We start from the raw sequence: 21,008 nt of genomic DNA, 5'->3' as shown, positions 1-21,008 counted from the left end.
TGTGAGGTGCAGGGTATAGGGGGCAGTGTGTGAGGTGCTGGGTACAGGGGGCAGTGTGTGTGGTGCTGGGTACAGGGGGCAGTGTGTGCGAGGTGCAGGGTACAGGGGGCAGTGTGTGAGGTGCAGGGTACAGGGGGCAGTGTGTGTGAGGTGCAGGGTACAGGGGGCAGTGTGTGTGAGGTGCAGGGTACAGGGGGCAGTGTGTGAGGTGCAGGGTACAGGGGGCAGTGTGTGTGAGGTGCAGGGTACAGGGGGCAGTGTGTGAGGTGCAGGGTACAGGGGGCAGTGTGTGAGGTGCAGGGTACAGGGGGCAGTGTGTGTGAGGTGCAGGGTACAGGGGGCAGTGTGTGTGAGGTGCAGGGTACAGGGGGCAGTGTGTGAGGTGCTGGGTACAGGGGGCAGTGTGTGAGGTGCAGGGTACAGGGGGCAGTGTGTGAGGTGCAGGGTACAGGGGGCAGTGTGTGTGAGGTGCAGGGTACAGGGGGCAGTGTGTGAGGTGCTGGGTACAGGGGGCAGTGTGTGAGGTGCAGGGTACAGGGGGCAGTGTGTGAGGTGCTGGGTACAGGGGGCAGTGTGTGTGAGGTGCAGGGTACAGGGGGCAGTGTGTGCGAGGTGCAGGGTACAGGGGGCAGTGTGTGAGGTGCTGGGTACAGGGGGCAGTGTGTGTGGTGCTGGGTACAGGGGGCAGTGTGTGTGGTGCTGGGTACAGGGGGCAGTATGTGTGGTGCTGGGTACAGGGGACAGTGTGTGTGTGTGAGGTGCAGGGTACAGGGGGCAGTGTGTGCGAGGTGCAGGGTACAGGGGGCAGTGTGTGCGAGGTGCAGGGTATAGGGGGCAGTGTGTGAGGTGCTGGGTACAGGGGGCAGTGTGTGTGAGGTGCAGGGTACAGGGGGCAGTGTGTGCGAGGTGCAGGGTATAGGGGCAGTGTGTGAGGTGCTGGGTACAGGGGGAAGTGTGTGTGAGGTGCAGGGTACAGGGGGCAGTGTTGTGCGAGGTGCAGGGTACAGGGGGCAGTGTGTGAGGTGCTGGGTACAGGGGGCAGTGTGTGTGGTGCTGGGTACAGGGGGCAGTATGTGTGGTGCTGGGTACAGGGGACAGTGTGTGTGTGAGGTGCAGGGTACAGGGGGCAGTGTGTGCGAGGTGCAGGGTACAGGGGGCAGTGTGTGTGAGGTGCAGGGTACAGGGGGCAGTGTGTGCGAGGTGCAGGGTATAGGGGGCAGTGTGTGAGGTGCTGGGTACAGGGGGCAGTGTGTGTGAGGTGCAGGGTACAGGGGGCAGTGTGTGCGAGGTGCAGGGTATAGGGGGCAGTGTGTGAGGTGCTGGGTACAGGGGGCAGTGTGTGTGAGGTGCAGGGTACAGGGGGCAGTGTGTGTGAGGTGCTGGGTACAGGGGGCAGTGTGTGTGAGGTGCAGGGTACAGGGGGCAGTGTGTGTGAGGTGCAGGGTACAGGGTGCAGTGTGTGAGGTGCTGGGTACAGGGGGCAGTGTGTGTGAGGTGCAGGGTAAAGGGGGCAGTGTGTGCGAGGTGCAGGGTACAGGGGGCAGTGTGTGTGGTGCTGGGTACAGGGGGCAGTGTGTGCGAGGTGCAGGGTACAGGGTGCAGTGTGCGAGGTGCAGGGTACAGGGGGCAGTGTGTGTGAGGTGCAGGGTACAGGGGGCAGTGTGTGAGGTGCTGCGTACAGGGGGCAGTGTGTGTGGTGCTGGGTACAGGGGGCAGAGTGTGCGAGGTGCAGGGTACAGGGGGCAGTGTGTGAGGTGCAGGGTACAGGGGGCAGTGTGTGTGAGGTGCAGGGTACAGGGGGCAGTGTGTGTGAGGTGCAGGGTACAGGGGGCAGTGTGTGAGGTGCAGGGTACAGGGGGCAGTGTGTGTGAGGTGCAGGGTACAGGGGGCAGTGTGTGAGGTGCTGGGTACAGGGGGCAGTGTGTGTGAGGTGCAGGGTACAGGGGGCAGTGTGTGCGAGGTGCAGGGTACAGGGGGCAGTGTGTGTGAGGTGCAGGGTACAGGGGGCAGTGTGTGCGAGGTGCAGGGTATAGGGGGCAGTGTGTGAGGTGCTGGGTACAGGGGGCAGTGTGTGTGAGGTGCAGGGTACAGGGGGCAGTGTGTGCGAGGTGCAGGGTATAGGGGGCAGTGTGTGAGGTGCTGGGTACAGGGGGCAGTGTGTGTGAGGTGCAGGGTACATGGGGCAGTGTGTGTGAGGTGCTGGGTACAGGGGGCAGTGTGTGTGAGGTGCAGGGTACAGGGGGCAGTGTGTGTGAGGTGCAGGGTACAGGGTGCAGTGTGTGAGGTGCTGGGTACAGGGGGCAGTGTGTGTGAGGTGCAGGGTAAAGGGGGCAGTGTGTGCGAGGTGCAGGGTACAGGGGGCAGTGTGTGTGGTGCTGGGTACAGGGGGCAGTGTGTGCGAGGTGCAGGGTACAGGGTGCAGTGTGCGAGGTGCAGGGTACAGGGGGCAGTGTGTGTGAGGTGCAGGGTATAGGGGGCAGTGTGTGAGGTGCTGGGTACAGGGGGCAGTGTGTGTGGTGCTGGGTACAGGGGGCAGTGTGTGCGAGGTGCAGGGTACAGGGGGCAGTGTGTGAGGTGCAGGGTACAGGGGGCAGTGTGTGTGAGGTGCAGGGTACAGGGGGCAGTGTGTGTGAGGTGCAGGGTACAGGGGGCAGTGTGTGAGGTGCAGGGTACAGGGGGCAGTGTGTGTGAGGTGCAGGGTACAGGGGGCAGTGTGTGAGGTGCTGGGTACAGGGGGCAGTGTGTGTGAGGTGCAGGGTACAGGGGGCAGTGTGTGCGAGGTGCAGGGTACAGGGGGCAGTGTGTGTGAGGTGCAGGGTACAGGGGGCAGTGTGTGCGAGGTGCAGGGTATAGGGGGCAGTGTGTGAGGTGCTGGGTACAGGGGGCAGTGTGTGTGAGGTGCAGGGTACAGGGGGCAGTGTGTGCGAGGTGCAGGGTATAGGGGGCAGTGTGTGAGGTGCTGGGTACAGGGGGCAGTGTGTGTGAGGTGCAGGGTACAGGGGGCAGTGTGTGTGAGGTGCTGGGTACAGGGGGCAGTGTGTGTGAGGTGCAGGGTACAGGGGGCAGTGTGTGTGAGGTGCAGGGTACAGGGTGCAGTGTGTGAGGTGCTGGGTACAGGGGGCAGTGTGTGTGAGGTGCAGGGTAAAGGGGGCAGTGTGTGCGAGGTGCAGGGTACAGGGGGCAGTGTGTGTGGTGCTGGGTACAGGGGGCAGTGTGTGCGAGGTGCAGGGTACAGGGTGCAGTGTGCGAGGTGCAGGGTACAGGGGGCAGTGTGTGTGAGGTGCAGGGTATAGGGGGCAGTGTGTGAGGTGCTGGGTACAGGGGGCAGTGTGTGTGGTGCTGGGTACAGGGGGCAGTGTGTGCGAGGTGCAGGGTACAGGGGGCAGTGTGTGAGGTGCAGGGTACAGGGGGCAGTGTGTGTGAGGTGCAGGGTACAGGGGGCAGTGTGTGTGAGGTGCAGGGTACAGGGGGCAGTGTGTGAGGTGCAGGGTACAGGGGGCAGTGTGTGTGAGGTGCAGGGTACAGGGGGCAGTGTGTGAGGTGCAGGGTACAGGGGGCAGTGTGTGAGGTGCAGGGTACAGGGGGCAGTGTGTGTGAGGTGCAGGGTACAGGGGGCAGTGTGTGTGAGGTGCAGGGTACAGGGGGCAGTGTGTGAGGTGCTGGGTACAGGGGGCAGTGTGTGAGGTGCAGGGTACAGGGGGCAGTGTGTGAGGTGCAGGGTACAGGGGGCAGTGTGTGTGAGGTGCAGGGTACAGGGGGCAGTGTGTGAGGTGCTGGGTACAGGGGGCAGTGTGTGAGGTGCAGGGTACAGGGGGCAGTGTGTGAGGTGCTGGGTACAGGGGGCAGTGTGTGTGAGGTGCAGGGTACAGGGGGCAGTGTGTGCGAGGTGCAGGGTACAGGGGGCAGTGTGTGAGGTGCTGGGTACAGGGGGCAGTATGTGTGGTGCTGGGTACAGGGGACAGTGTGTGTGTGTGAGGTGCAGGGTACAGGGGGCAGTGTGTGCGAGGTGCAGGGTACAGGGGGCAGTGTGTGCGAGGTGCAGGGTATAGGGGGCAGTGTGTGAGGTGCTGGGTACAGGGGGCAGTGTGTGTGAGGTGCAGGGTACAGGGGGCAGTGTGTGCGAGGTGCAGGGTATAGGGGCAGTGTGTGAGGTGCTGGGTACAGGGGGAAGTGTGTGTGAGGTGCAGGGTACAGGGGGCAGTGTTGTGCGAGGTGCAGGGTACAGGGGGCAGTGTGTGAGGTGCTGGGTACAGGGGGCAGTGTGTGTGGTGCTGGGTACAGGGGGCAGTATGTGTGGTGCTGGGTACAGGGGACAGTGTGTGTGTGAGGTGCAGGGTACAGGGGGCAGTGTGTGCGAGGTGCAGGGTACAGGGGGCAGTGTGTGTGAGGTGCAGGGTACAGGGGGCAGTGTGTGCGAGGTGCAGGGTATAGGGGGCAGTGTGTGAGGTGCTGGGTACAGGGGGCAGTGTGTGTGAGGTGCAGGGTACAGGGGGCAGTGTGTGCGAGGTGCAGGGTATAGGGGGCAGTGTGTGAGGTGCTGGGTACAGGGGGCAGTGTGTGTGAGGTGCAGGGTACAGGGGGCAGTGTGTGTGAGGTGCTGGGTACAGGGGGCAGTGTGTGTGAGGTGCAGGGTACAGGGGGCAGTGTGTGTGAGGTGCAGGGTACAGGGTGCAGTGTGTGAGGTGCTGGGTACAGGGGGCAGTGTGTGTGAGGTGCAGGGTAAAGGGGGCAGTGTGTGCGAGGTGCAGGGTACAGGGGGCAGTGTGTGTGGTGCTGGGTACAGGGGGCAGTGTGTGCGAGGTGCAGGGTACAGGGTGCAGTGTGCGAGGTGCAGGGTACAGGGGGCAGTGTGTGTGAGGTGCAGGGTACAGGGGGCAGTGTGTGAGGTGCTGGGTACAGGGGGCAGTGTGTGTGGTGCTGGGTACAGGGGGCAGAGTGTGCGAGGTGCAGGGTACAGGGGGCAGTGTGTGAGGTGCAGGGTACAGGGGGCAGTGTGTGTGAGGTGCAGGGTACAGGGGGCAGTGTGTGTGAGGTGCAGGGTACAGGGGGCAGTGTGTGAGGTGCAGGGTACAGGGGGCAGTGTGTGTGAGGTGCAGGGTACAGGGGGCAGTGTGTGAGGTGCTGGGTACAGGGGGCAGTGTGTGTGAGGTGCAGGGTACAGGGGGCAGTGTGTGCGAGGTGCAGGGTACAGGGGGCAGTGTGTGTGAGGTGCAGGGTACAGGGGGCAGTGTGTGCGAGGTGCAGGGTATAGGGGGCAGTGTGTGAGGTGCTGGGTACAGGGGGCAGTGTGTGTGAGGTGCAGGGTACAGGGGGCAGTGTGTGCGAGGTGCAGGGTATAGGGGGCAGTGTGTGAGGTGCTGGGTACAGGGGGCAGTGTGTGTGAGGTGCAGGGTACAGGGGGCAGTGTGTGTGAGGTGCTGGGTACAGGGGGCAGTGTGTGTGAGGTGCAGGGTACAGGGGGCAGTGTGTGTGAGGTGCAGGGTACAGGGTGCAGTGTGTGAGGTGCTGGGTACAGGGGGCAGTGTGTGTGAGGTGCAGGGTAAAGGGGGCAGTGTGTGCGAGGTGCAGGGTACAGGGGGCAGTGTGTGTGGTGCTGGGTACAGGGGGCAGTGTGTGCGAGGTGCAGGGTACAGGGTGCAGTGTGCGAGGTGCAGGGTACAGGGGGCAGTGTGTGTGAGGTGCAGGGTATAGGGGGCAGTGTGTGAGGTGCTGGGTACAGGGGGCAGTGTGTGTGGTGCTGGGTACAGGGGGCAGTGTGTGCGAGGTGCAGGGTACAGGGGGCAGTGTGTGAGGTGCAGGGTACAGGGGGCAGTGTGTGTGAGGTGCAGGGTACAGGGGGCAGTGTGTGTGAGGTGCAGGGTACAGGGGGCAGTGTGTGAGGTGCAGGGTACAGGGGGCAGTGTGTGTGAGGTGCAGGGTACAGGGGGCAGTGTGTGAGGTGCAGGGTACAGGGGGCAGTGTGTGTGAGGTGCAGGGTACAGGGGGCAGTGTGTGTGAGGTGCAGGGTACAGGGGGCAGTGTGTGTGAGGTGCAGGGTACAGGGGGCAGTGTGTGTGAGGTGCAGGGTACAGGGGGCAGTGTGTGAGGTGCTGGGTACAGGGGGCAGTGTGTGTGAGGTGCAGGGTACAGGGTGCAGTGTGCGAGGTGCAGGGTACAGGGGGCAGTGTGTGTGAGGTGCAGGGTATAGGGGGCAGTGTGTGAGGTGCTGGGTACAGGGGGCAGTGTGTGTGGTGCTGGGTACAGGGGGCAGTGTGTGCGAGGTGCAGGGTACAGGGGGCAGTGTGTGAGGTGCAGGGTACAGGGGGCAGTGTGTGTGAGGTGCAGGGTACAGGGGGCAGTGTGTGTGAGGTGCAGGGTACAGGGGGCAGTGTGTGAGGTGCAGGGTACAGGGGGCAGTGTGTGTGAGGTGCAGGGTACAGGGGGCAGTGTGTGAGGTGCAGGGTACAGGGGGCAGTGTGTGTGAGGTGCAGGGTACAGGGGGCAGTGTGTGTGAGGTGCAGGGTACAGGGGGCAGTGTGTGTGAGGTGCAGGGTACAGGGGGCAGTGTGTGTGAGGTGCAGGGTACAGGGGGCAGTGTGTGAGGTGCTGGGTACAGGGGGCAGTGTGTGAGGTGCAGGGTACAGGGGGCAGTGTGTGAGGTGCTGGGTACAGGGGGCAGTGTGTGAGGTGCAGGGTACAGGGGGCAGTGTGTGAGGTGCTGGGTACAGGGGGCAGTGTGTGAGGTGCTGGGTACAGGGGGCAGTGTGTGAGGTGCTGGGTACAGGGGGCAGTGTGTGAGGTGCAGGGTACAGGGGGCAGTGTGTGTGGTGCTGGGTACAGGGGGCAGTGTGTGCGAGGTGCAGGGTACAGGGGGCAGTGTGTGAGGTGCAGGGTACAGGGGGCAGTGTGTGTGAGGTGCAGGGTACAGGGGGCAGTGTGTGTGTGAGGTGCAGGGTACAGGGGGCAGTGTGTGAGGTGCAGGGTACAGGGGGCAGTGTGTGTGAGGTGCAGGGTACAGGGGGCAGTGTGTGAGGTGCAGGGTACAGGGGGCAGTGTGTGTGAGGTGCAGGGTACAGGGGGCAGTGTGTGTGAGGTGCAGGGTACAGGGGGCAGTGTGTGTGAGGTGCAGGGTACAGGGGGCAGTGTGTGTGAGGTGCAGGGTACAGGGGGCAGTGTGTGAGGTGCTGGGTACAGGGGGCAGTGTGTGAGGTGCAGGGTACAGGGGGCAGTGTGTGAGGTGCTGGGTACAGGGGGCAGTGTGTGAGGTGCAGGGTACAGGGGGCAGTGTGTGAGGTGCTGGGTACAGGGGGCAGTGTGTGAGGTGCTGGGTACAGGGGGCAGTGTGTGAGGTGCTGGGTACAGGGGGCAGTGTGTGTGAGGTGCAGGGTACAGGGGGCAGTGTGTGTGAGGTGCAGGGTACAGGGGGCAGTGTGTGTGAGGTGCAGGGTACAGGGGGCAGTGTGTGAGGTGCAGGGTACAGGGGGCAGTGTGTGTGAGGTGCAGGGTACAGGGGGCAGTGTGTGAGGTGCAGGGTACAGGGGGCAGTGTGTGTGAGGTGCAGGGTACAGGGGGCAGTGTGTGTGAGGTGCAGGGTACAGGGGGCAGTGTGTGTGAGGTGCAGGGTACAGGGGGCAGTGTGTGTGAGGTGCAGGGTACAGGGGGCAGTGTGTGAGGTGCTGGGTACAGGGGGCAGTGTGTGTGAGGTGCAGGGTACAGGGTGCAGTGTGCGAGGTGCAGGGTACAGGGGGCAGTGTGTGTGAGGTGCAGGGTATAGGGGGCAGTGTGTGAGGTGCTGGGTACAGGGGGCAGTGTGTGTGGTGCTGGGTACAGGGGGCAGTGTGTGCGAGGTGCAGGGTACAGGGGGCAGTGTGTGAGGTGCAGGGTACAGGGGGCAGTGTGTGTGAGGTGCAGGGTACAGGGGGCAGTGTGTGTGAGGTGCATGGTACAGGGGGCAGTGTGTGAGGTGCAGGGTACAGGGGGCAGTGTGTGTGAGGTGCAGGGTACAGGGGGCAGTGTGTGAGGTGCAGGGTACAGGGGGCAGTGTGTGTGAGGTGCAGGGTACAGGGGGCAGTGTGTGTGAGGTGCAGGGTACAGGGGGCAGTGTGTGTGAGGTGCAGGGTACAGGGGGCAGTGTGTGTGAGGTGCAGGGTACAGGGGGCAGTGTGTGAGGTGCTGGGTACAGGGGGCAGTGTGTGAGGTGCAGGGTACAGGGGGCAGTGTGTGAGGTGCTGGGTACAGGGGGCAGTGTGTGAGGTGCAGGGTACAGGGGGCAGTGTGTGAGGTGCTGGGTACAGGGGGCAGTGTGTGAGGTGCTGGGTACAGGGGGCAGTGTGTGAGGTGCTGGGTACAGGGGGCAGTGTGTGAGGTGCAGGGTACAGGGGGCAGTGTGTGTGGTGCTGGGTACAGGGGGCAGTGTGTGCGAGGTGCAGGGTACAGGGGGCAGTGTGTGAGGTGCAGGGTACAGGGGGCAGTGTGTGTGAGGTGCAGGGTACAGGGGGCAGTGTGTGTGTGAGGTGCAGGGTACAGGGGGCAGTGTGTGAGGTGCAGGGTACAGGGGGCAGTGTGTGTGAGGTGCAGGGTACAGGGGGCAGTGTGTGAGGTGCAGGGTACAGGGGGCAGTGTGTGTGAGGTGCAGGGTACAGGGGGCAGTGTGTGTGAGGTGCAGGGTACAGGGGGCAGTGTGTGTGAGGTGCAGGGTACAGGGGGCAGTGTGTGTGAGGTGCAGGGTACAGGGGGCAGTGTGTGAGGTGCTGGGTACAGGGGGCAGTGTGTGAGGTGCAGGGTACAGGGGGCAGTGTGTGAGGTGCTGGGTACAGGGGGCAGTGTGTGAGGTGCAGGGTACAGGGGGCAGTGTGTGAGGTGCTGGTTACAGGGGGCAGTGTGTGAGGTGCTGGGTACAGGGGGCAGTGTGTGAGGTGCTGGGTACAGGGGGCAGTGTGTGTGAGGTGCAGGGTACAGGGGGCAGTGTGTGTGAGGTGCAGGGTACAGGGGGCAGTGTGTGTGAGGTGCAGGGTACAGGGGGCAGTGTGTGAGGTGCAGGGTACAGGGGGCAGTGTGTGTGAGGTGCAGGGTACAGGGGGCAGTGTGTGTGAGGTGCAGGGTACAGGGGGCAGTGTGTGTGAGGTGCAGGGTACAGGGGGCAGTGTGTGAGGTGCAGGGTACAGGGGGCAGTGTGTGTGAGGTGCAGGGTACAGGGGGCAGTGTGTGAGGTGCTGGGTACAGGGGGCAGTGTGTGTGAGGTGCAGGGTACAGGGGGCAGTGTGTGCGAGGTGCAGGGTACAGGGGGCAGTGTGTGTGAGGTGCAGGGTACAGGGGGCAGTGTGTGCGAGGTGCAGGGTATAGGGGGCAGTGTGTGAGGTGCTGGGTACAGGGGGCAGTGTGTGTGAGGTGCAGGGTACAGGGGGCAGTGTGTGCGAGGTGCAGGGTATAGGGGGCAGTGTGTGAGGTGCTGGGTACAGGGGGCAGTGTGTGTGAGGTGCAGGGTACAGGGGGCAGTGTGTGTGAGGTGCTGGGTACAGGGGGCAGTGTGTGTGAGGTGCAGGGTACAGGGGCCAGTGTGTGTGAGGTGCAGGGTACAGGGTGCAGTGTGTGAGGTGCTGGGTACAGGGGGCAGTGTGTGTGAGGTGCAGGGTAAAGGGGGCAGTGTGTGAGGTGCTGGGTACAGGGGGCAGTGTGTGTGGTGCTGGGTACAGGGGGCAGTGTGTGCGAGGTGCAGGGTACAGGGGGCAGTGTGTGAGGTGCAGGGTACAGGGGGCAGTGTGTGTGAGGTGCAGGGTACAGGGGGCAGTGTGTGTGAGGTGCAGGGTACAGGGGGCAGTGTGTGAGGTGCAGGGTACAGGGGGCAGTGTGTGTGAGGTGCAGGGTACAGGGGGCAGTGTGTGAGGTGCTGGGTACAGGGGGCAGTGTGTGTGAGGTGCAGGGTACAGGGGGCAGTGTGTGCGAGGTGCAGGGTACAGGGGGCAGTGTGTGTGAGGTGCAGGGTACAGGGGGCAGTGTGTGCGAGGTGCAGGGTATAGGGGGCAGTGTGTGAGGTGCTGGGTACAGGGGGCAGTGTGTGTGAGGTGCAGGGTACAGGGGGCAGTGTGTGCGAGGTGCAGGGTATAGGGGGCAGTGTGTGAGGTGCTGGGTACAGGGGGCAGTGTGTGTGAGGTGCAGGGTACAGGGGGCAGTGTGTGTGAGGTGCTGGGTACAGGGGGCAGTGTGTGTGAGGTGCAGGGTACAGGGGGCAGTGTGTGAGGTGCTGGGTACAGGGGGCAGTGTGTGAGGTGCAGGGTACAGGGGGCAGTGTGTGAGGTGCTGGGTACAGGGGGCAGTGTGTGAGGTGCAGGGTACAGGGGGCAGTGTGTGAGGTGCTGGGTACAGGGGGCAGTGTGTGAGGTGCTGGGTACAGGGGGCAGTGTGTGAGGTGCTGGGTACAGGGGGCAGTGTGTGTGAGGTGCAGGGTACAGGGGGCAGTGTGTGTGAGGTGCAGGGTACAGGGGGCAGTGTGTGTGAGGTGCAGGGTACAGGGGGCAGTGTGTGAGGTGCAGGGTACAGGGGGCAGTGTGTGTGAGGTGCAGGGTACAGGGGGCAGTGTGTGTGAGGTGCAGGGTACAGGGGGCAGTGTGTGAGGTGCAGGGTACAGGGGGCAGTGTGTGTGAGGTGCAGGGTACAGGGGGCAGTGTGTGAGGTGCTGGGTACAGGGGGCAGTGTGTGTGAGGTGCAGGGTACAGGGGGCAGTGTGTGCGAGGTGCAGGGTACAGGGGGCAGTGTGTGTGAGGTGCAGGGTACAGGGGGCAGTGTGTGCGAGGTGCAGGGTATAGGGGGCAGTGTGTGAGGTGCTGGGTACAGGGGGCAGTGTGTGTGAGGTGCAGGGTACAGGGGGCAGTGTGTGCGAGGTGCAGGGTATAGGGGGCAGTGTGTGAGGTGCTGGGTACAGGGGGCAGTGTGTGTGAGGTGCAGGGTACAGGGGGCAGTGTGTGTGAGGTGCTGGGTACAGGGGGCAGTGTGTGTGAGGTGCAGGGTACAGGGGGCAGTGTGTGTGAGGTGCAGGGTACAGGGTGCAGTGTGTGAGGTGCTGGGTACAGGGGGCAGTGTGTGTGAGGTGCAGGGTAAAGGGGGCAGTGTGTGAGGTGCTGGGTACAGGGGGCAGTGTGTGTGGTGCTGGGTACAGGGGGCAGTGTGTGCGAGGTGCAGGGTACAGGGGGCAGTGTGTGAGGTGCAGGGTACAGGGGGCAGTGTGTGTGAGGTGCAGGGTACAGGGGGCAGTGTGTGTGAGGTGCAGGGTACAGGGGGCAGTGTGTGAGGTGCAGGGTACAGGGGGCAGTGTGTGTGAGGTGCAGGGTACAGGGGGCAGTGTGTGAGGTGCTGGGTACAGGGGGCAGTGTGTGTGAGGTGCAGGGTACAGGGGGCAGTGTGTGCGAGGTGCAGGGTACAGGGGGCAGTGTGTGTGAGGTGCAGGGTACAGGGGGCAGTGTGTGCGAGGTGCAGGGTATAGGGGGCAGTGTGTGAGGTGCAGGGTACAGGGGGCAGTGTGTGTGAGGTGCAGGGTACAGGGGGCAGTGTGTGTGAGGTGCAGGGTACAGGGGGCAGTGTGTGTGAGGTGCAGGGTACAGGGGGCAGTGTGTGAGGTGCTGGGTACAGGGGGCAGTGTGTGAGGTGCTGGGTACAGGGGGCAGTGTGTGTGGTGCTGGGTACAGGGGGCAGTGTGTGCGAGGTGCAGGGTACAGGGGGCAGTGTGTGAGGTGCAGGGTACAGGGGGCAGTGTGTGTGAGGTGCAGGGTACAGGGGGCAGTGTGTGTGAGGTGCAGGGTACAGGGGGCAGTGTGTGAGGTGCAGGGTACAGGGGGCAGTGTGTGTGAGGTGCAGGGTACAGGGGGCAGTGTGTGAGGTGCTGGGTACAGGGGGCAGTGTGTGTGAGGTGCAGGGTACAGGGGGCAGTGTGTGCGAGGTGCAGGGTACAGGGGGCAGTGTGTGTGAGGTGCAGGGTACAGGGGGCAGTGTGTGCGAGGTGCAGGGTATAGGGGGCAGTGTGTGAGGTGCAGGGTACAGGGGGCAGTGTGTGTGAGGTGCAGGGTACAGGGGGCAGTGTGTGTGAGGTGCAGGGTACAGGGGGCAGTGTGTGTGAGGTGCAGGGTACAGGGGGCAGTGTGTGAGGTGCTGGGTACAGGGGGCAGTGTGTGAGGTGCTGGGTACAGGGGGCAGTGTGTGAGAGGCTGGGTGCAGGGGACTGTGTGTTAGTGTGTGTCTGTCAGTGTGTGTATAGGGACTGTGTGTTAGTGTGAGTGTGTCAGTGTGTGTATAGGGACTGTGTGTTAGTGTGAGTGTGTCAGTGTGTATATAGGGACTGTGTGTTAGTGTGTGTGTGTGTCAGTGTGTATATAGGGACTGTGTGTCAGTGTGTGTGTGTCTGTGTATGTATAGGGACTGAGTGTCAGTGTGGGGTTGGAGAGAGCTAGGGTAGTAATAGAGGGGCATACTCCCACCAGCAATGGCGGACAGCCCCCCTCCCGCTTACAATGATCCTGCTTGTGTCCGGGAGAGCTGAGGTCAGCAGCAGGTATAGAGCTGCTGGTCCTCGGCCATCATTTCCGCAGCTGATACTCGCTGGAGCCGCGGCTATGAGAAGTTGCTGGATGCCATAACCCATACGCAGCCAGCGCAGTGAGAGGCCCGGCATCACACATATCCGGGCTGGCGGCCTCTCACTGCGCTGGCTGCGTATGGGATATGGCATCCAGCAACTTCTCATAGCCGCGGCTCCAGTGTGGCAGCGGTACATAGAAGAATCGGGCCAGCGTTGAGGGGGAGGGACAGCACAGCCACCATCAGTGCTCAGCCTCAGCATACCTGCAAAGCATCCCGGCGTAGCAATCCGCCGCTGCTAGAGAGTTCCAGCTGCACTGGACTTGGCTGGGGGAGGAGGCGGAGATCATCACGGAGGCGGGGGGCGGGCATTACTCGCGGCTTCATGAGCTGTACTGCTAGCTGCGGCTTTGGGGCGGGGGGAGGCGGAGCTAGCAGTACAGCTCATGAGAGTAAATTGTGAGGCCGACTGATTGCGCCCCAGGTCATACTGCGCTGTGTGCAAGGCACACAGCGCACCTACCTAGTTACGGCACTGCTGGAGACTAGCTGGGCCACTCCAGGACCTTGAAATGCTTCTTACGGAGCAACTCCTTAGTTGCCCGGGTGGAGTGTTTGGGGTCATTGTCATGCTGGAAGACCCAGCCACGTTCCATCTTCAATGCTCTTACTGAGGGAAGGAGGTTTTTGGCCAAAATCTCACGATACATGGCCCCATTCATCCTCTCCTTAATACGGATTAGTCATCCTGTCCCCTTCGCAGAAAAGCAGCCCCAAATCATGATGTTTCCACCTCCATGCTTCACAGTGGGTATGGTGTTCTTGGGATGCCATTCATCATTCTTCTCCCTCCAAGTTAATACCAAAAAGTTTGATTTTGCTCTCATCAGACCACATTACATTCTCCCAATCTTCCACTGGATCATCTAGATGGTCACTGGCAAACTTTAGATGGACCTGGACATGTGCTGGCTTAAGCAGGGGGACCTTTCGGGTGCTGCAGGATTTCAATCCATGACAACGTAATGTGTTACAAATAGTAACCTTTGTGACTGTGGTCCCAGCTCTCTTGAGGTCATTGACCAGGTCCCCCCGTGTAGTTCTGGGCTGATTCCTCACCGTTCTCAAGATCATGGATACCCCACGAGGTGAGATCTTGCATGGAGCCCCAGGTCGATATAATTTAATAATTGCGCCAACAGTTGATCTCTTCTCACCAAGCTGCTTGCCTATTGTCGAGTAGCTCATCCCAGCCTTGTGCAGCTCTACAATTTTGTCCCTGGTGTCCTTAGACAGCTCTCTGGTCTTGGCCATGGTGGAGAGGTAGCAGTCTGACTGTTTGAGGGTGTGGACAGGTGTCTTTTATACAGATAACCAGTTCAAACAGGTGCCATTAATACAGGTAACGAGTGGAGGATAGAAGAGCTTCTTAAAGAAGAAGTAACAGGTCTCTGATAGCCAGAAATCTTGCTGCTTGGTAGGTGTCCAAATATTTATTTTCCACAAGAATATACAAGTACATTTTTTAAAATTCATAGAATGTGATTTCCTGTTGTTGTTTTTTTAGATTCTGTCTCTCACAGTTGAAGTTTACCTATGATGGAAATTACAGACCTCTCTCATCTTTTTAATAGAGATGTGCACCGGAAATTTTTCGGGTTTTGTGTTTTGGTTTTGGGTTCGGTTCCGTGGCCGTGTTTTGGGTTCAAACGCGTTTTGGCAAAACCTCACCGAATTTTTTTTTGTCGGATTCGGGTGTGTTTTGGATTCGGGTGTTTTTTTTTCAAAAAACCCTAAAAAACAGCTTAAATCATAGAATTTGGGGGGCATTTTGATCCCAAAGTATTATTAACCTCAATAACCATAATTTCCACTCATTTTCAGTCTATTCTGAACACCTCACAATATTATTTTTAGTCCTAAAATTTGCACCGAGGTCGCTGGATGACTAAGCTCAGCGACCCAAGTGGCCGACACAAACACCTGGCCCATCTAGGAGTGGCACTGCAGTGTCACGCAGGATGGCCCTTCCAAAAAACACTCCCCAAACAGCACATGACGCAAAGAAAAATTAAAGAAAAAAGAGGTGCAAGATGGAATTGTCCTTGGGCCCTCCCACCCACCCTTATGTTGTATGCACACTTTAACCAACCCATCATTTCAGTGACAGGGTCTGCCACACGACTGTGACTGAAATGACGGGTTGGTTTGGACCCCCACCAAAAAAGAAGCAATTAATCTCTCCTTGCACAAACTGGCTCTACAGAGGCAAGATGTCCACCTCATCATCATCCTCCGATTCATCACCGTGTACATCCCCCTCCTCACAGATTATCAATTCGTCCCCACTGGAATCCACCATCACAGCTCCCTGTGTACTTTGTGGAGGCAATTGCTGCTGGTGAATGTCTCCATGGAGGAATTGATTATAATTCATTTTAATGAACATCATCTTCTCCACATTTTCTGGAAGTAACCTCGTACGCCGATTGCTGACAAGGTGAGCGGCGGCACTAAACACTCTTTCGGAGTACAAACTTGTGGGAGGGCAACTTAGGTAGAATAAAGCCAGTTTGTGCAAGGGCCTCCAAATTGCCTCTTTTTCCTGCCAGTATACGTACGGACTGTCTGACGTGCCTACTTGGATGCGGTCACTCATATAATCCTCCACCATTCTTTCAATGGAGAGAGAATCATATGCAGTGCCAGTAGACGACATGTCCGTAATCGTTGGCAGGTCCTTCAGTCCGGACCAGATGTCAGCATCAGCAGTCGCTCCAGACTGCCCTGCATCACCGCCAGCGGGTGGGCTCGGAATTCTGAGCCTTTTCCTCGCACCCCCAGTTGCGGGAGAATGTGAAGGAGGAGATGTTGACAGGTCGCGTTCCGCTTGACTTGACAATTTTCTCACCAGCAGTTCTTTGAACCCCTGCAGACTTGTGTCTGCCGGAAAGAGAGATCCAAGGTAGGTTTTAAATCTAAGATCGAGCACGGTGGCCAAAATGTAGTGCTCTGATTTCAACAGATTGACCACCCGTGAATCCTTGTTAAGCGAAGTAAGGGCTCCATCCACAAGTCCCACATGCCTAGCGGAATCGCTCAGTGTTAGCTCCTCCTTCAATGTCTCCAGCTTCTTCTGCAAAAGCCTGATGAGGGGAATGACCTGACTCAGGCTGGCAGTGTCTGAACTGACTTCACGTGTGGCAAGTTCAAAAGGTTGCAGAACCTTGCACAACGTTGAAATCATTCTCCACTGCGCTTGAGACAGGTGCATTCCACCTCCTATATCGTGGTCAGTTGTATAGGCTTGAATGGCCTTTTGCTGCTCCTTCAACCTCTGAAGCATATAGAGGGTTGAATTCCACCTCGTTACCACTTCTTGCTTCAGATGATGGCAGGGCAGGTTCAGGCGTTTTTGGTGTTGCTCCGGTCTTCTGTACGTGGTGCCTGTACGCCGAAAGTGTCCCGCAATTCTTCTGGCCACCGACAGCATCTCTTGCACGCCCCTGTCGTTTTTTAAATAATTCTGCACCACCAAATTCAAGGTATGTGCAAAACATGGGACGTGCTGGAATTTGCCCAGATTTAATGCACACACAATATTGCTGGCATTGTCCGATGCCACAAATCCACAGGAGAGTCCAATTGGGGTAAGCCATTCTGCAATGATCTTCCTCAGTTGCCGTAAGAGGTTTTCAGCTGTGTGCGTATTCTGGAAAGCGGTGATACAAAGCGTAGCCTGCCTAGGAAAGAGTTGGCGTTTGCGAGATGCTGCTACTGGTGCCGCCGCTGCTGTTCTTGCGGCGGGAGTCAATACATCTACCCAGTGGGCTGTCACAGTCATATAGTCCTGAGTCTGCCCTGCTCCACTTGTCCACATGTCCGTGGTTAAGTGGACATTGGGTACAACTGCATTTTTTAGGACACTGGTGAGTCTTTTTCTGAGGTCTGTGTACATTTTCGGTATCGCCTGCCTAGAGAAATGGAACCTAGATGGTATTTGGTACCGGGGACACAGTACCCCAAACAAGTCTATAGTTGGCTCTGCAGTAATGATGGATACCGGAACCACGTTTCTCACCGCCCAGGATGCCAAGGCCTCAGTTATCCGCTTTGCAGCAGGATGACTGCTGTGATATTTCATCTTCCTCGCAAAGGACTGTTGGACAGTCAATTGCTTGGTGGAAGTAGTAAAAGTCGTCTTACGACTTCCCCTCTGGGATGACCATCGACTCCCAGCAGCAGCAACAGCAGCACCAGCAGCAGTAGGCGTTACACGCAAGGATGCATCGGAGGAATCCCAGGCAGGAGAGGACTCGTCAGAATTGCCAGTGACATGGCCTGCAGGACTATTGGCATTCCTGGGGAAGGAGGAAATTGACACTGAGGGAGTTGGTGGTGTGGTTTGTAGGAGCTTGGTTACAAGAGGAAGGGATTTACTGGTCAGTGGACTGCTTCCGCTGTTGCCCAAAATTTTTGAACTTGTCACTGACTTATGATGAATGCGCTGCAGGTGACGTATAAGGGAGGATGTTCCGAGGTGGTTAACGTCCTTACCCCTACTTATTACAGCTTGACAAAGGCAACACACGGCTTGACACCTGTTGTCCGCATTTCTGTTGAAATACTTCCACACCGAAGAGCTGATTTTTTTGGTATTTTCACCAGGCATGTCAATGGCCATATTCCTCCCACGGACAACAGGTGTCTCCCCGGGTGCATGACTTAAACAAACCACCTCACCATCAGAATACTCCTTGTCAATTTCCTCCCCAGCGCCAGCAACACCCATATCCTCCTCATCCTGGTGTACTTCAACACTGACATCTTCAATCTGACTATCAGGAACTGGACTGCGGGTGCTCCTTCCAGCACTTGCAGGGGGCGTGCAAATGGTGGAAGGCGCATGCTCTTCACGTCCAGTGTTGGGAAGGTCAGGCATCGCAACCGACACAATTGGACTCTCCTTGTGGATTTGTGATTTCGAAGAATGCACAGTTCTTTGCTGTGCTTTTGCCAGCTTAAGTCTTTTCATTTTCTAGCGAGAGGCTGAGTGCTTCCATCCTCATGTGAAGCTGAACCACTAGCCATGAACATAGGCCAGGGCCTCAGCCGTTCCTTGCCACTCCGTGTGGTAAATGGCATATTGGCAAGTTTACGCTTCTCCTCCGACGATTTTATTTTAGATTTTTGAGTTCTTTTTTTACTGATATTTTGTGTTTTGGATTTTACATGCTCTGTACTATGACATTGGGCATCGGCCTTGGCAGACGACGTTGATGGAATTTCATCGTCTCGGCCATGACTAGTGGCAGCAGCTTCAGCACGAGGTGGAAGTGGATCTTGATCTTTCCCTATTTTTGGAACCTCAACATTTTTGTTCTCCATATTTTAATAGGCACAACTAAAAGGCACCTCAGGTAAACAATGGAGATGGATGGATACTAGTATACTTATGGATGACGAGTGACTGACGACACAGAGGTAGCTACAGCCGTGGACTACCGTACTGCGTCTGCTAGTATAGAGATGATAATGATATAAAAAATATATATATATCACTACTGCAGGTATATATAATATAATGACGGACCTGCTGGACACTGTCAGCAGACTCCTAAACTACTAGTATGAAGAAGATAGAAAAAAAAAACCACCACAGGTAGGTATACAATTATGGACGAGCACTGACGACACAGAGGTAGCTACAGCCGTGGACTACCGTACTGCGTCTGCTAGTATAGAGATGATAATGATATAAAAAATATATATATATCACTACTGCAGGTATATATAATATAATGACGGACCTGCTGGACACTGTCAGCAGACTCCTAAACTACTAGTATGAAGAAGATAGAAAAAAAACCCCCACCACAGGTAGGTATACAATTATGGACGAGCACTGACGACACAGAGGTAGCTACAGCCGTGGACTACCGTACTGCGTCTGCTAGTATAGAGATGATAATGATATAAAAAATATATATATATCACTACTGCAGGTATATATAATATAATGACAGACCTGCTGGACACTGTCAGCAGACTCCTAAACTACTAGTATGAAGAAGATAGAAAAAAAAACCCCACCACAGGTAGGTATACAATTATGGACGAGCACTGACGACACAGAGGTAGCTACAGCCGTGGACTACTGTACTGCGTCTGCTAGTATAGAGATGATAATGATATAAAAAATATATATATATCACTACTGCAGGTATATATAATATAATGACGGACCTGCTGGACACTGTCAGCAGACTCCTAAACTACTAGTATGAAGAAGATAGAAAAAAAAAACCCACCACAGGTAGGTATACAATTATGGACGAGCACTGACGACACAGAGGTAGCTACAGCCGTGGACTACCGTACTGCGTCTGCTAGTATAGAGATGATAATGATATAAAAAATATATATATATCACTACTGCAGGTATATATAATATAATGACGGACCTGCTGGACACTGTCAGCAGACTCCTAAACTACTAGTATGAAGAAGATAGAAAAAAAAACCCCACCACAGGTAGGTATACAATTATGGACGAGCACTGACGACACAGAGGTAGCTACAGCCGTGGACTACCGTACTGCGTCTGCTAGTATAGAGATGATAATGATATAAAAAATATATATATATCACTACTGCAGGTATATATAATATAATGACGGACCTGCTGGACACTGTCAGCAGACTCCTAAACTACTAGTATGACGAAGATAGAAAAAAAAACCCCACCACAGGTAGGTATACAATTATGGACGAGCACTGACGACACAGAGGTAGCTACAGTCGTGGACTACCGTACTGCGTCTGCTAGTATAGAGATGATAATGATAAAAAAAATATATATATATCACTACTGCAGGTATATATAATATAATGACAGACCTGCTGGACACTGTCAGCAGACTCCTAAACTACTAGTATGAAGAAGATAGAAAAAAAAAACCCACCACAGGTAGGTATACAATTATGGACGAGCACTGACGACACAGAGGTAGCTACAGCCGTGGACTACCGTACTGCGTCTGCTAGTATAGAGATGATAATGATATAAAAAATATATATATATCACTACTGCAGGTATATATAATATAATGACGGACCTGCTGGACACTGTCAGCAGACTCCTAAACTACTAGTATGAAGAAGATAGAAAAAAAAACCCCACCACAGGTAGGTATACAATTATGGACCAGCTCTGACGACACAGAGGTAGCTACAGCCGCGGACTACCGTACTGCGTCTGCTAGTATAGAGATGATAATGATATAAAAAATATATATATATCACTACTGCAGGTATATATAATATAATGACGGACCTGCTGGACACTGTCAGCAGACTCCTAAACTACTAGTATGAAGAAGATAGAAAAAAAAAACCACCACAGGTAGGTATACAATTATGGACGAGCACTGACGACACAGAGGTAGCTACAGCCGTGGACTACCGTACTGCGTCTGCTAGTATAGAGATGATAATGATATAAAAAATATATATATATCACTACTGCAGGTATATATAATATAATGACGGACCTGCTGGACACTGTCAGCAGACTCCTAAACTACTAGTATGAAGAAGATAGAAAAAAAAAACCACCACAGGTAGGTATACAATTATGGACAAGCACTGACGACACAGAGGTAGCTACAGCCGTGGACTACCGTACTGCGTCTGCTAGTATAGAGATGATAATGATATAAAATATATATATATATCACTACTGCAGGTATATATAATATAATGACGGACCTGCTGGACACTGTCAGCAGACTCCTAAACTACTAGTATGAAGAAGATAGAAAATAAAACCCCACCACAGGTAGGTATACAATTATGGACGAGCACTGACGACACAGAGGTAGCTACAGCCGTGGACTACCGTACTGCGTCTGCTAGTATAGAGATGATAATGATATAAAAAATATATATATATCACTACTGCAGGTATATATAATATAATGACGGACCTGCTGGACACTGTCAGCAGACTCCTAAACTACTAGTATGAAGAAGATAGAAAAAAAAAACCACCACAGGTAGGTATACAATTATGGACGAGCACTGACGACACAGAGGTAGCTACAGCCGTGGACTACCGTACTGCGTCTGCTAGTATAGAGATGATAATGATATAATATATATATATATATCACTACTGCAGGTATATATAATATAATGACGGACCTGCTGGACACTGTCAGCAGACTCCTAAACTACTAGTATGAAGAAGATAGAAAATAAAACCCCACCACAGGTAGGTATACAATTATGGACGAGCACTGACGACACAGAGGTAGCTACAGCCGTGGACTACCGTACTGCGTCTGCTAGTATAGAGATGATAATGATATAAAAAATATATATATATCACTACTGCAGGTATATATAATATAATGACGGACCTGCTGGACACTGTCAGCAGACTCCTAAACTACTAGTATGAA

This window comes from Pseudophryne corroboree, chromosome 4, assembly GCF_028390025.1.
Source record: "Pseudophryne corroboree isolate aPseCor3 chromosome 4, aPseCor3.hap2, whole genome shotgun sequence".
In the NCBI taxonomy this organism is placed as follows: Eukaryota; Metazoa; Chordata; class Amphibia; order Anura; family Myobatrachidae; genus Pseudophryne; species Pseudophryne corroboree.
Note: the sequence above shows the minus strand (reverse complement) of the source record.